Source organism: Schistocerca cancellata, chromosome 9 (genome assembly GCF_023864275.1).
Source record: "Schistocerca cancellata isolate TAMUIC-IGC-003103 chromosome 9, iqSchCanc2.1, whole genome shotgun sequence".
Taxonomy (NCBI): Eukaryota; Metazoa; Arthropoda; class Insecta; order Orthoptera; family Acrididae; genus Schistocerca; species Schistocerca cancellata.
Genome location: NC_064634.1, coordinates 44,204,625 through 44,217,737, shown reverse-complemented (window position 1 = coordinate 44,217,737; position 13,113 = coordinate 44,204,625). Strand labels below are relative to the sequence as shown.

Here is a 13,113-nt window from a genome sequence, read left to right as displayed (position 1 = left end):
AGAGTTCAACCAAAAAAAAAGAAAAGAAAAGAAAAAAAAGTGGTCAGCGCGGCAAAATGCTATGCAAAGGGGCCTGGGTTCCATTCCCGTCTGGGTCGGAGATTTTCTTCGCTCAGGGACTGGGTGTTGTGTTGTCTTCTGTGTTAGCAGAAGAGCCAACACCGTGTTACGAGTGGAGGCCAAAATGCACGCGTTTTAGCTCACGCAGGCTGGCGTGAGGAGGGAAGAACTATACTGACGTGAGGTCTGGAAGCGGACGTAATTAGTTTGATACCTAACTTTAATCCATTAATGATGAACGCCGCTCTTGACCGTACGTGAGTCACAATATTATCTGTTCAGAATACCTTCTTGAAGAATATGGCTTCTAGTAACTGAATAGGGCGCCTTGCTAGGTCGTAGCAAATGACGTAGCTGAAGGCTATGTTGAACTGTCGTCTCTGCAAATGAGAGCGTATGTAGACAGTGAACCATCGCTAGCAAAGTCGGCTGTACAACTGGGGCGAATGCTAGGGAGTCTCTCTAGACTAGACCTGCCGTGTGGCGGCGCTCGGTCTGCAATCACTGATAGTGGCGACACGCGGGTCCGACGTATACTAACGGACCGCGGCCGATTTAAAGGCTACCACGTAGCAAGTGTGGTACTGGCGGTGACGCCACACTGTCTTCATCGTCATATCATCCCTAGCGACCCGCAATTCGCCGCAGTGGCGTCAACTAAAAAGACTTGCCCCAGGCGACCGGTCTACCCGACGGGAGGCCTTAGCCACCCGACATTTCATTTTAATTCGAAAATTTATTATCAGGTTAATTGAAGCATTAGTGAAACACGCAGGAATTGTGAGCGAATTTACGAATAAATAATACATTACACAGGTTTATTTTTAACTGCTACTACATGTGTACAGAAAACGAGGCAGGAAACCTTTCATCTTGCAATTGAATACTGTGGGTTTATTATTCCATTTTTTTTAGCTCTTCTGGAAGTGTACTGAAAATGAAACCTGCTGAACAGCGCACATCTTTCTGTACGATATTTGAGGAAGGAGTTGCTCGACTGTACATCGTTTTGGCGTCTAGTATTCACTGAATGAATGTTGCAGTTTCTGCCGAACGAATCAATATTATCGACAACAAATTCCATGAGGGAATATACACTCCTGAAAATTGAAATAAGAACACCGTGAATTCATTGTCCCAGGAAGGGGAAACTTTATTGACACATTCCTGGGGTCAGATACATCACATGATCACACTGACAGAACCACAGGCACATAGACACAGGCAACAGGGCATGCACAATGTCGGCACTAGTACAGTGTATATCCACCTTTCGCAGCAATGCAGGCTGCTATTCTCCCATGGAGACGATCGTAGAGATGCTGGATGTAGTCCTGTGGAACGGCTTGCCATGCCATTTCCACCTGGCGCCTCAGTTGGACCAGCGTTCGTGCTGGACGTGCAGACCGCGTGAAACGACGCTTCATCCAGTCCCAAACATGCTCAATGGGGGACAGATCCGGAGATCTTGCTGGCCAGGGTAGTTGACTTACACCTTCTAGAGCACGTTGGGTGGCACGGGATACATGCGGACGTGCATTGTCCTGTTGGAACAGCAAGTTCCCTTGCCGGTCTAGGAATGGTAGAACGATGGGTTCGATGACGGTTTGGATGTACCGTGCACTATTCAGTGTCCCCTCGACGATCACCAGTGGTGTACGGCCAGTGTAGGAGATCGCTCCCCACACCATGATGCCGGGTGTTGGCCCTGTGTGCCTCGGTCGTATGCAGTCCTGATTGTGGCGCTCACCTGCACGGCGCCAAACACGCATACGACCATCATTGGCACCAAGGCAGAAGCGACTCTCATCGCTGAAGACGACACGTCTCCATTCGTCCCTCCATTCACGCCTGTCGCGACACCGCTGGAGGCGGGCTGCACGATGTTGGGGCGTGAGCGGAAGACGGCCTAACGGTGTGCGGGACCGTAGCCCAGCTTCATGGAGACGGTTGCGAATGGTCCTCGCCGATACCCCAGGAGCAACAGTGTCCCTAATTTGCTGGGAAGTGGCGGTGCGGTCCCCTACGGCACTGCGTAGGATCCTACGGTCTTGGCGTGCATCCGTGCGTCGCTGCGGTCCGGTCCCAGGTCGACGGGCACGTGCACCTTCCGCCGACCACTGGCGACAACATCGATGTACTGTGGAGACCTCACGCCCCACGTGTTGAGCAATTCGGCGGTACGTCCACCCGGCCTCCCGCATGCCCACTATACGCCCTCGCTCAAAGTCCGTCAACTGCACATACGGTTCACGTCCACGCTGTCGCGGCATGCTACCAGTGTTAAAGACTGCGATGGAGCTCCGTATGCCACGGCAAACTGGCTGACACTGACGGCGGCGGTGCACAAATGCTGCGCAGCTAGCGCCATTCGACGGCCAACACCGCGGTTCCTGGTGTGTCCGCTGTGCCGTGCGTGTGATCATTGCTTGTACAGCCCTCTCGCAGTGTCCGGAGCAAGTATGGTGGGTCTGACACACCGGTGTCAATGTGTTCTTTTTTCCATTTCCAGGAGTGTATTTCATATTACAAACAGTCGCGGGGTCCTAAGTCGATCACAATGGATAAGTACCAATATTAGCTCTAATTCTACATCTATTCTCAGCAAGCTACCATTAGAGTATATGGTAGAGGCTGTATTGTCTACCCGTTCCATTCCACCAGCAAAAGGTGTGCGGCCATAATGACTAGAAAAATTCGGACTTGTGGAGGGGTTCTGGGATGAGCCAGGGGGAATATAAGATACATCCTATATAACACGTACGATTTTTCAGCTTTTCTTCAACGGAGCTACATGACGCAATGAACCCTCAACGCGCTTCTTTTTGTGTATACGGTGCACGTCCCTCCTATATCTCATACGATATAATTGCAATCGCTGAGCGACGAAATACAACGCAGTACCTCCGAGCCATCACAATTGGTGGGATCTGCCTGGATTGATTTCTCCTTCTTCATTTCATTATTATGAACTACCGAGGTATTTGCACTTGGGCCACACGAGAAGTCTCATTTGCGGCCGTGGAGAACAGCAAGCAGGGGTCCTGCCGAGGTGAGTCACGTGTGGAGACAAAAGAACAATGGTTGCAATGCAGTTTCGGCGAAATGCTGGCTCAGCCGCAGAAACTTGCTGGGAGCCCGGCAATTAAGGCTAGCGTGTCCTGTCAGCGTGATACGACTGCCTGAGTGCGCGTGTCAACGACTCCACCGTTTATAGAGCTATTTTCTACACGTCACTACTCCGCTGATGCTTACTGCGTATTTTGAAATAGTCCAGTATAAATATCTTAGACGGGGGAACCAGGGAAGCAATACCAGCTCTAAAATCAAGTTATGGAGACTACTGGAAATGAATTTAACTGCATACAAATGTTTCGCAGACATAGAAAAAGCCTTTTGTAATTTCCAATGGGACGAAATGTCTGATGTGTTGGAGAAAAGCAGGAAAAGACAAAGATTGAAGAATGGTACGGAAGGTTTCTGGTTCCAGAGAACCAACTTCGGATCAGAGTAAGTCGGCTAAAAGAGTAACCTGCCAGTCTGCGTAAGTAACGCGCATGCTACATCTCGGAACAATGCGTACAGATAATAATGTTAACAACCAGAATACTACCACACTAACGTTTTGTTGTACGATGTACAATACATACTGTTTGTGAACTTAGCCGGGTACTCTTGTAGCCGACGTAATCAGACCAGTAAATAGTTCGGTGGAACCGAAAACGGCCACAACAGCAGAATTATATGCAATCTACGCGGACAGCAAAATTTATGTAAAGTTAATATAATGTGTGAATGAAGAGGTCCAAGAACCAACTCAAAAACCCTGCGTGTAGAGATACACAAATCACGTGATGAACTAGCGATAAGATAGCTTCAATCGAAGGTTGCAGAGTGTTGCCCTGCGCTATAAATCAGGCACTTAATTCCGAAGTGCAAGTACTTGGATAAACCACACTGCTAACCCGATAATCAGTACGCAGCTGAAATATGCCAACACGGTAAGTTTAAAGTTTTCACTTAGCGCCTGCAGTTAACGCACGACTACTTTTCAATAATCACTCTATCCGTTTTCAATTTAACTTTTCTATGGTTTCGTGCAGAAAAGTTTTTTTGTGGTCGCGTTGTCCGATAATGCCACTTGTTGCATTACGAAGGACACCACCGCCTACAAACCAGAGAGACGGCAAGTCTTCCGAAAAAGCACGACGTGTAGCATGCGGCTTTATAAAACAATACTAAAGACTAACAGGACAATCGTTCCCACGAGAACACGTCTGTCCGTCATAGCAGTTTCACTGCTACATTTAATTCTCTGCGGGAGCCGCGCGAATGCAAAATGATCTTCAACTGTTATATAAGGATCATCATTGCTACGCCAGTACGCCAGAAACGCTTGTCTGTGGGAGCGCGTTCTTCATTGCGATTTGCGAGAATATGATGGAATAAACACAAAATTGCAGAGTAATATACACTATGTGATAAAAGTATCCGGACACCCCCACAAATATACGTTTTTCATATTAGGTGCATTGTGCTGCCAGGTACTTCATATCAGTAGTCATTAGCCTCGTGAGAGAGCAGAATGGGCCGCTCCGCGGGACTCACGAACTTCGAACGTGGATAGGTGATGGGGTGTCACTTGTGCCACACGTCTGTACGAGAGATTTCCACACTCCTAGGTCCATTGTTTCCGATGTCACACTGAAGTGGAAACGTGAAGGGACAAGTACAGCATAAAAGCGTACAGGCCGACCTCGTCTGTTGACTGACTGAGACCACCAGTTTTCTCCTCAGATTGCGAAAACGTTCTGTTGGCACCCACTTACATAGGGAGAAATGATCATCGCGATAAAATAAGAGAAATCAGGGCTCGCACAGAAAAATTTAAGTGCTCGTTTTTCCCGCGCGCTGTTCGAGAGTGGGACCGGTAGAGAGACAGCTTGAAGATGGTTCATTGAACTCTCTGCCAGGCACTTTATTGTGAGTAGCAGAGTAATCACGTAGATGTAGATGATGTTTTGTCTCCAACCATCAACTACCAACTGACTTGATTCAGTTTTTAGTTGGAGACACAACATCGTTGTTACAGGTAGTCTGCGAAAACCAGTTCATAGATGTTGGCCACTGATGAATTGAAGTTGACCCCCTCAGCGTCAGTTAAGGCTTGAAAATAGTGCACTGAAACAACGAAACCTTTAGCCACGTAATAAATAACATCGTATGGACGGCTGTAGGTTTTCCATCTTATTACGAAAGTGAACAGCCGAAGTCCCTCAAACCTCCAATCATAAGGATGGACATTCAAAAAGTTGTTTCATTTTACCTTGTACACAAGCGACCTGCCAAATATGAGTCCAATAGGTCTGCCATGTCTGAGACCTTCCCCTTGTAAGCACCGCGGTTCTGAACAGAAGTCTGAGATTACGTCTATGAGATTATGTCTATGCAAGCGTGTAAATAACGGTAATGTCATTTGCTCCAGACGTTTCTGCCTCCATTTGGAAGACTCAGTCTAACTTCTTTTCCGTTTCTGTGGAGGGGATTTCTCTTTCTTTCTTCCTTCCCTTACTCAGATTCCTGTGGTCTTTTCGTTTCTACCTGTGGACTCACGTACTGCGTGAGCATTGTTTCTGACAGCGCGTACGGGACCCGTATGAATGTGCCCCTTTTCCTGGCTGGTATGTATTCAGCAGGTGGTCAGGTGCAACCACATCCACGTGGTTAGTTGGTTGGTTGGTTTGAAGGGCAGAAGGACAAGGGAGTCAACAGAGACGTCAACAGTCCTTCGTTCAATGGGTAGTTCATCATAAACGCCGTTTATCGACAGCCTGTAACTGTGTCAATAACGATTTAAATAATAAAGTACTGTCCCGTTTACTTTTGGCGTAGCACGACAGGTTCACGAATTTCCTTAAACGCGTGGTGTTACGCAATACGTAACTGGCGCATTATTTGATTACTTAAGTAATAACTGCTTTTTACTGAAATGTTCTTCATGAGGGAGGAGGTGGGGAGAGTGAAATGACCCTGCCCCCTTCCCTTTGGATCTGGTGAACTGCAACACGTAACTTAAGCCGTCGGCATGCGGGACGAAGCAGCCGGCGTCGACGTGCATGCAGACGGGATGTGCAGCATCACGAGACGCAGCGCCGCCGCCATACGGCATTCACTGGCTAATGTCAGCTTGTGCTCTCAGCGATCTGTGGCGGCAGTTGCCGGCTTTCTTTGGCTTCCAAACCATACAGTTTGTTCACGAAAATGAACGCGCGTGGATACCTGCGTTAGCTCTATTAAAAAACGCATCTCCTTTCTTGACCAAATGCTAGTCATGTTGTTCTGTTTGTGGTTTTCATAAATAAAAGCTTCAATATCCGTGAACGTCTGAAAGGACAAAAATGAAAGACGTATGTCCACTCAGTGCGAACATTAGCTGGTAAAAGTTCACCAAATCGCACAAACTCACTCCTCACAGAGAGCGTACAAATGTTCACATAACATCAAATATTACAGAAATTAATTGTGTTTCTTACATAGGAAATTCCTACAAAATTTTTATGCAACTGGATACCAACTCTTTACCCTTCCACTGTCGCTACTGCAACGCGGCGCCTTAACCAACTACACTGTGCCGAAAATCTCGAACCAGTGAGCTCGTAATTCATGTTACAATCTTCTAAAGGCTTTAATCGCCGATATTTTACTAATTGACATTTATTTATAACAAACGCTAACAATAACGACACGTTTTCATGAATCTTTAAAGGGTAATTGCGTTAAAACAGCTTACCCTCATAACAAGCGAGATATAAAGCGAAAATAAATACAAAAATTCTTTAAGCACCAATATAGCGTCATTCGTCATTTTTTTACAACAAATCGTACCGATAAAGATTCCTTGTAGAGGCATCCAATGTGCTGGTTCTTAGAAATGGCATATTTAACATAAAACCCAATCTGTATGGGCTTCTGCCGAAAACTTCAAACACAGTATAGCGTTTTGTTTCCTGCTTTTGACGTAGGAAGCGTTATTGCTTAGAAAATTGCAGCGAAATGCAGAAAGATCTGCAGCGGATAGGCACTCGGTGCAGGGAGTGGCAACTGTCCCTTAACACAGACAAATGTAATGTATTGCGAATACATAGAAAGAAGGATCCTTTATCGTATGATTATATGATAGCGGAACAAACACTGGTAGCAGTTACCTCTGTAAAATATCTGGGAGTATGCGTGCGGAACGATTTGACGTGGAATGATCATATAAAATTAATTGTTGGTAAGGCGGGTGCCAGGTTGAGATTCAATGGGAGAGTCCTTAGAAAATGTACTCCATCAACAAAGGAGGTCGCTTACAAAACACTCGTTCGACCTATACTTGAGTATTGCTCATCAGTGTGGGATCCGTACCAGGTCGGGTTGACAGTGTATATAGAGAAGATCCAAAGAAGAGCGGCGCGTTTCGTCACAGGGTTATTTGGTAACCGTGATGGCGTTGCGGAGATGTTTAGCAAACTCAAGTGGCAGACTCTGCAAGAGAGGCGCTCTGCATCGCGGCGTAGCTTGCTGTCCAGGTTTCGAGAGAGTGTGTTTCTGGATGAGGTATCGAATATATTGCTTCCTCCTACTTATACCTCCCGAGGAGATCACGAACGTAAAATTAGAGAGATTCGAGCGCGCACGGAGGCTTTCCAGCAGTCGTTCTTCCCGCGAACCATACGCGACTGGAACAGAAAAGGGAGGTAATGACAGTGGCACGTAAAGTGGCCTCCGGCACACACCGTTGGGTGGCTTGCGGAGTATAAATGTAGATGTAGTGTACTTTGTCTTTAACGTGAGGAAATGGCTCCTCAGCGCGAAACAGCAGGAATTGGCAAATCGTAGAGGGCCGCACGTCAGCGTTAGCTGACTCTTGCCGATAGCTTCAGCAACGGAAGGGAAAGTGTTCCGGCCGCGGCCGCGGGGTGTTTGGGCGCGCTCCCCCTTAAGCCGGAGCTGGAGTAATTGGCGGGTGGCCGCGGGGGCAACGCACGCAGCCCGGCCCGGCAGCGGGCCCGCAGCGCGGCTCCGCGCTACGCACGTGCGTGCGCCGCTTTGTGCTCCGGTCATGGACCTCGGCCGCCACCAGCCGCCGACCGCCGACCCGAACCTTCTGCAGACGCACCGCGCCGCGCCTCTCCACCCCCGCGCCGCGCCACACTGCAAGCAAATACGCATGCGCAGACGGGCGCGCCCGTACTGTCCCGCGTAGCCAAACACACGCACACTGCCTGCTATGTGCGAGACCACACACACACGAACTCACTCTCTCTCTTCGAATTACGCTTCCTGTGTCCCACTTCCCGGGGCTCCGAGTATCGGGTTCTGCGTAAAACTTGAGAAGTTTTAGCGAGCATCCTGCCCTCTGGCACACGCATGGCTTTCACGCAAGGGGAGAGAGTGTCGGCTTTACCTGAAGCAGGAGCGTCGTAGGAGAAGCAAAGTAAATGCAGCCGTTTATTAACTTAGACCACTTTTACACGAGCTACTTTCTTGCCTCAACCGACTACTAGTGGAAAGTGAGTCTACTGCGATACCCCTGGCATACTAATGATCTGAGTCTCCCCTTTAACGAGTGGTCGTTTTTGTTTACACGTCGGCGCCAAAACTGCGTGTGTCTTGAGAGCTGTTTACTGTGCAGCTTTGCTTATGAACTGAGAGGAATGAATGACCTTTTTTTTTTCATTTTTCAATAAACCAGGTGGCTGACCAGCCGCCTGTGGGTATATGGCTGGTCCTTTTTTTACCACAAAAAATACTTTTGTGATATACCCAACAAGGTTTTCTGGTCTCTTAGCCATCGAGAGTGGCCGCAAGTTTGTTAGCTTCCGGCCACCCTCGATGTTGCCCGACCCTGCCACGTGGAGGCGCACCAGTTTCTGCGTTGTTCACCTTTATCTTTTATTCTTGAGTGATATCACATTTCTGTGTACAAGCTTTAACAGTTTAGATGCAATTTGGAATTCAATCTCGATATGTTTTACGAAAAATGCTTTAAAATAAAGGAGGGAAACAAATGAAGGTTCTTTTAAAAATTCGATAAATAGTACGAGAATTAAGGAACTAAACTCTAAACTAAACTAAACTCCCTCAGAAGACCCAAAAGGTTCCGACCGACCGCCGTGTCATCCTCAGCCGAAGGCATCACTACATGCAGATACAGAGTGGGGTGTGGTGAGTATCCCGCTCTCCCAGTCGTTGTCAGATTTCGTGACCGGAGCCGCTACGTCTCAATCAAGTAGCTCTTCAATTGACTTCACAAGGACTGAGTGCACCCCACCCCAATTGCCAACAGCGCTCGGCAGACCTGAACGGTCACCCATCCAAGTGCTAACCAAGCCCGACAGTGCTTAACTTCGGTGATCTCACGGGAACCGGTGTTACCACTGCGGCGAGGCCGTAGGCTTAAGGATCTGCCAAGTTTATTTGAACAAAGCAAAATTTATAGTAGATCTACATATACACTCTGGAAACCACTCTGAAGTGCGTGGCAGGGAGTACGTCTCATCGTACCAGTTGCTAGGGTTTCTTCCAATTCCATACACGTATGGAGAGCGGGAAGAACAATTATCTAAATGTCTCCGTGTGTGCTGTGATTAATCGAATCTTGTTCTCACGTTTCCAATGGGCCTTTGCAGAGATGGTAGGCCTACGGTAGATTCTTCACACTGCTGGAAACTGAAAGAAAGGGAAGCGTGTCGCTGAAATATTTCAAAACACCGACATTTATTTGCTCGAGAAATGCATAGCCTTTTACTTTACCTTTGCGTCTTTTATTTTCTTGTGTCACATAACATGACAAATTATTTTCACTCTGATAGATATGTCGATACAATTTTCATTAGAAAACGTTTGTCTATTCAAATTCTTATTTATGTACAGTGTATGCATTTCCTCGTCCACGTGCTGTAGAATCTATCCACTTCCTTTGGATGTATTCGTCACCATATGCATGAGGTATTTTGCTATGAGCTTAATTTGTTGCTGTAAGGTACAACTTGTTGATGGCTCTTGCATTTTAGTCTTTTGTGCTCAAAGCAAAGTCATGTTCGTAGGAACTTTGATCTAATCCGATGCCTTATTTTTACTGCGATCGCTACTTCGGAAAGACGATTGGCATCGCGCTCTTCTCCGACACCACATTAAAAGTCAGTGTCTCCTCATCTTCCATTCCGCACATGTGCTTTCGGGAATGTGCACAGTTTGTTATAATACTTAGCTCTGTAGTAACTACGAATTTTGTTGCACTTACTTCTTTGCGGCCGAGGGTGGCCGAGCGGTTCTAGGCGCTGTAGTCTGGAACCGCGCGACCGGAACGGTCGCAGGTTCGAATCCTGCCTCGGGCATGGATGTGTGTGATGTCCTTAGGTTAGTTAGGTTTAAGTAGTTCTGAGTTCTAGGGGACTGATGACCTCAGAAGTTAAGTCCCATAGTTCTCAGAGCCATTTGAACCTACATCTCTCCTACTGAAAAATCCGAAAATCATTTGACACGGTGACGGAGTGCAGACTGTTAACGAAGGTACCAGTGTATGGAACAGGTTCAGAGATATGTGGGAGGCTCGAAGATTTCTTAAATAACAGAACTCAGTATGCTGTCCTCAACGACGAGTGTACATCAGAGACAAGGGTATCGTCAGTGGCGCACCAAGGGAATGTGATAGGACAGCTGTTATTTTCTATGTACATAAATAGTCTGGCAGGTAGGATGGACAGCAATCTGAGGTTGTTTGCTGATGATATTGTGGTGTACTGGAACGTGTTGAAGTTTGAAGACTGTAGGGAGGATACAAGATGACCTACACAAAATTTCTGTTTGGTGTGATGAATGACAATTGGCTCTAAATTTAGTAGAATATAAGTTAATGCGGATTACTAGGAGAAACAGATCCCTAATGTTCGGATATAGCGTTAGTGGTGTCCTGCTTGACACAGTCACGTCATTAAATTTTTTGTCGTGACGTTGCAAAGCGATATGAAATGGAACAGGCATGTGAGGATTGTGGCAGGGAAGGCGAGCGGTCGACTTGGGTTTATTGGGATAATTTTCGGGAAGTGTGGATCATCTGTAAAGGAGATCGCATATAGGACGCTGGTTCGACCCACTCTTGAGTACGGCTCGAGTGTTTGGGACCCGTACCAGGTCGGATCAAAGAAAGACGTCGAAGAGATTCAAAAGCGGAGTGCTATATTTGTTACAGGTAGGTTCGAACAACTCGTAAGTGCTACAGAGATGCTTCGGGAACTCAAATGGGGATCCCTGGAGGGAAGGCGACGTTCCTTTCGAGGAACTGGCATTCGAAGCCGACTGCAGAACGATCCTACTGCTGAGAATGTACATTTCGCATACGGACCACGAACATAAGGCACAAGGAATTGGGGCTCATATGGTGGCATATATACAGTAGTTCTTCCACGGCTCTATTTGCGAGTGGAGCAGGAAAGGAAATAACTGTTAGCGGTATATAGTACGCTCCGCGACGCATCGCACGATGGCTTGTGGAGTATGTGGATGTAGACGGTCACCTTATCAGCTGGAGAAGGAGATGAGTCGCCGCTGACGTTGCGGCTCACTCGATGCTCGAGGCCAGGGGTTCCCAACAAAATTTTCTCGAGGACCCCCTCATCGAGCATGATTGGTACCTTGTTATATCACAGTATCAAGCACCTAAAAAGACTTTATATACCTTTTCTATTTTTGGTACTTAGAAAAAACACTGACATATTCATTATTAAAAAATATTGAGCTTAAAACTTTTTCAATTTAGCCATCATTCTTATTGTTAAATTTTTGATTATTGCTCAAAATCTTTGTCTTCAAATCTGGGTGGTTAGTATAACAAACTCCTTTAAAAAATAAAAATTGAGTATCAACTGAAAATGACAGGAAAAAATTATAACTGAGTGTATTGGTCTTTGAAGTATAATACACTTGAGATTGCATTGAGTAGACGTGTGAAAAATAAGAAAACACTAATTTCATACAAGGTACCGGGTGATCAAAAAGACAGTATAAATTTGAAAACCTAATAAACCACGGAGTAATGTAGATAGAGAGGTAAAAATTGACACACATGCTTGGAATGACATGGGGTTTTATTAGAACCAAAAAAAACTATTGCTAGATGCGTGAAAGATCTCTTGCGCGCGTCGTTTGGTCATGATCGTGTGCTCAGCCGCCACTTTCATCATGCTTGGCCTCCCAGATCCCCAGACCTCAGTCCGTGCGATTATTGGCTTTGGGGTTACCTGATGTCGCAAGTGTATCGTGATCGACCTACATCTCCAGGGATGCTGAAAGACAACATCCGACGCCAATGCCTCACTATAACTCCGGACATGCTTTACAGTGCTGTTCACAACATTATTCCTCGACTACAGCTATTGTTGAGAAATGATGGTGGACATATTGAGCATTTCTTGTAAAGAACATCATCTTTGCTTTGTCTTACTTTGTTATGCTACTTATTGCTATTCTGATCAGATGAAGCGCCATCTGTCGGGCATTTTTTGAACTTTTGTATTTTTTTTTAGGTTCTAATAAAACCCCATGTCATTCCAAGCCTGCGTGTCAATTTGTACCTCTCTATCTACATTATTCCGTGATTTATTCAGTTTTCAAATTTATACTGACTTTTTGATCACCCGGTATTATTTATTTGAAAAAATACAGTTATAACAGAGTGCTCCATCAGTATACAGTTAGTTTTAATTTTCAGTTCTTAATTAAATGAGTTCAGTCTGACCATTGAGTCCATTATTTCTGAAATATTAGGTTCAAAACTTGAAACTTTCACTTTGAAATCCGACCGCATGTCGAGCCGATTCCTATATTTGTTTTTCATGAAACACACGGAAGAAAATGCTCGCTCGCATCGGTATGTGCCTTATCTCCAAGTTTCTTGTAGTCCTTGCGTGCTGATGCGCTATAGTGTGCTAGTGTCAGTTGGCTCTAGGAAGACGCTAGACGCAGAAGTTGGCGTTCGCTAAAGCTCTGCTCATGCAGGAAGCGGCCAAA

The 13,113-nt window shown here is 46.2% G+C and overlaps 1 pseudogene; it reads right to left on the bottom strand.

Annotated features, from left to right (window-relative positions):
• Positions 1–9,382: 9,382 nt before the first annotated feature.
• Positions 9,383–9,501, bottom strand: LOC126102170 (5S ribosomal RNA; annotated as a pseudogene).
• Positions 9,502–13,113: the final 3,612 nt, after the last annotated feature.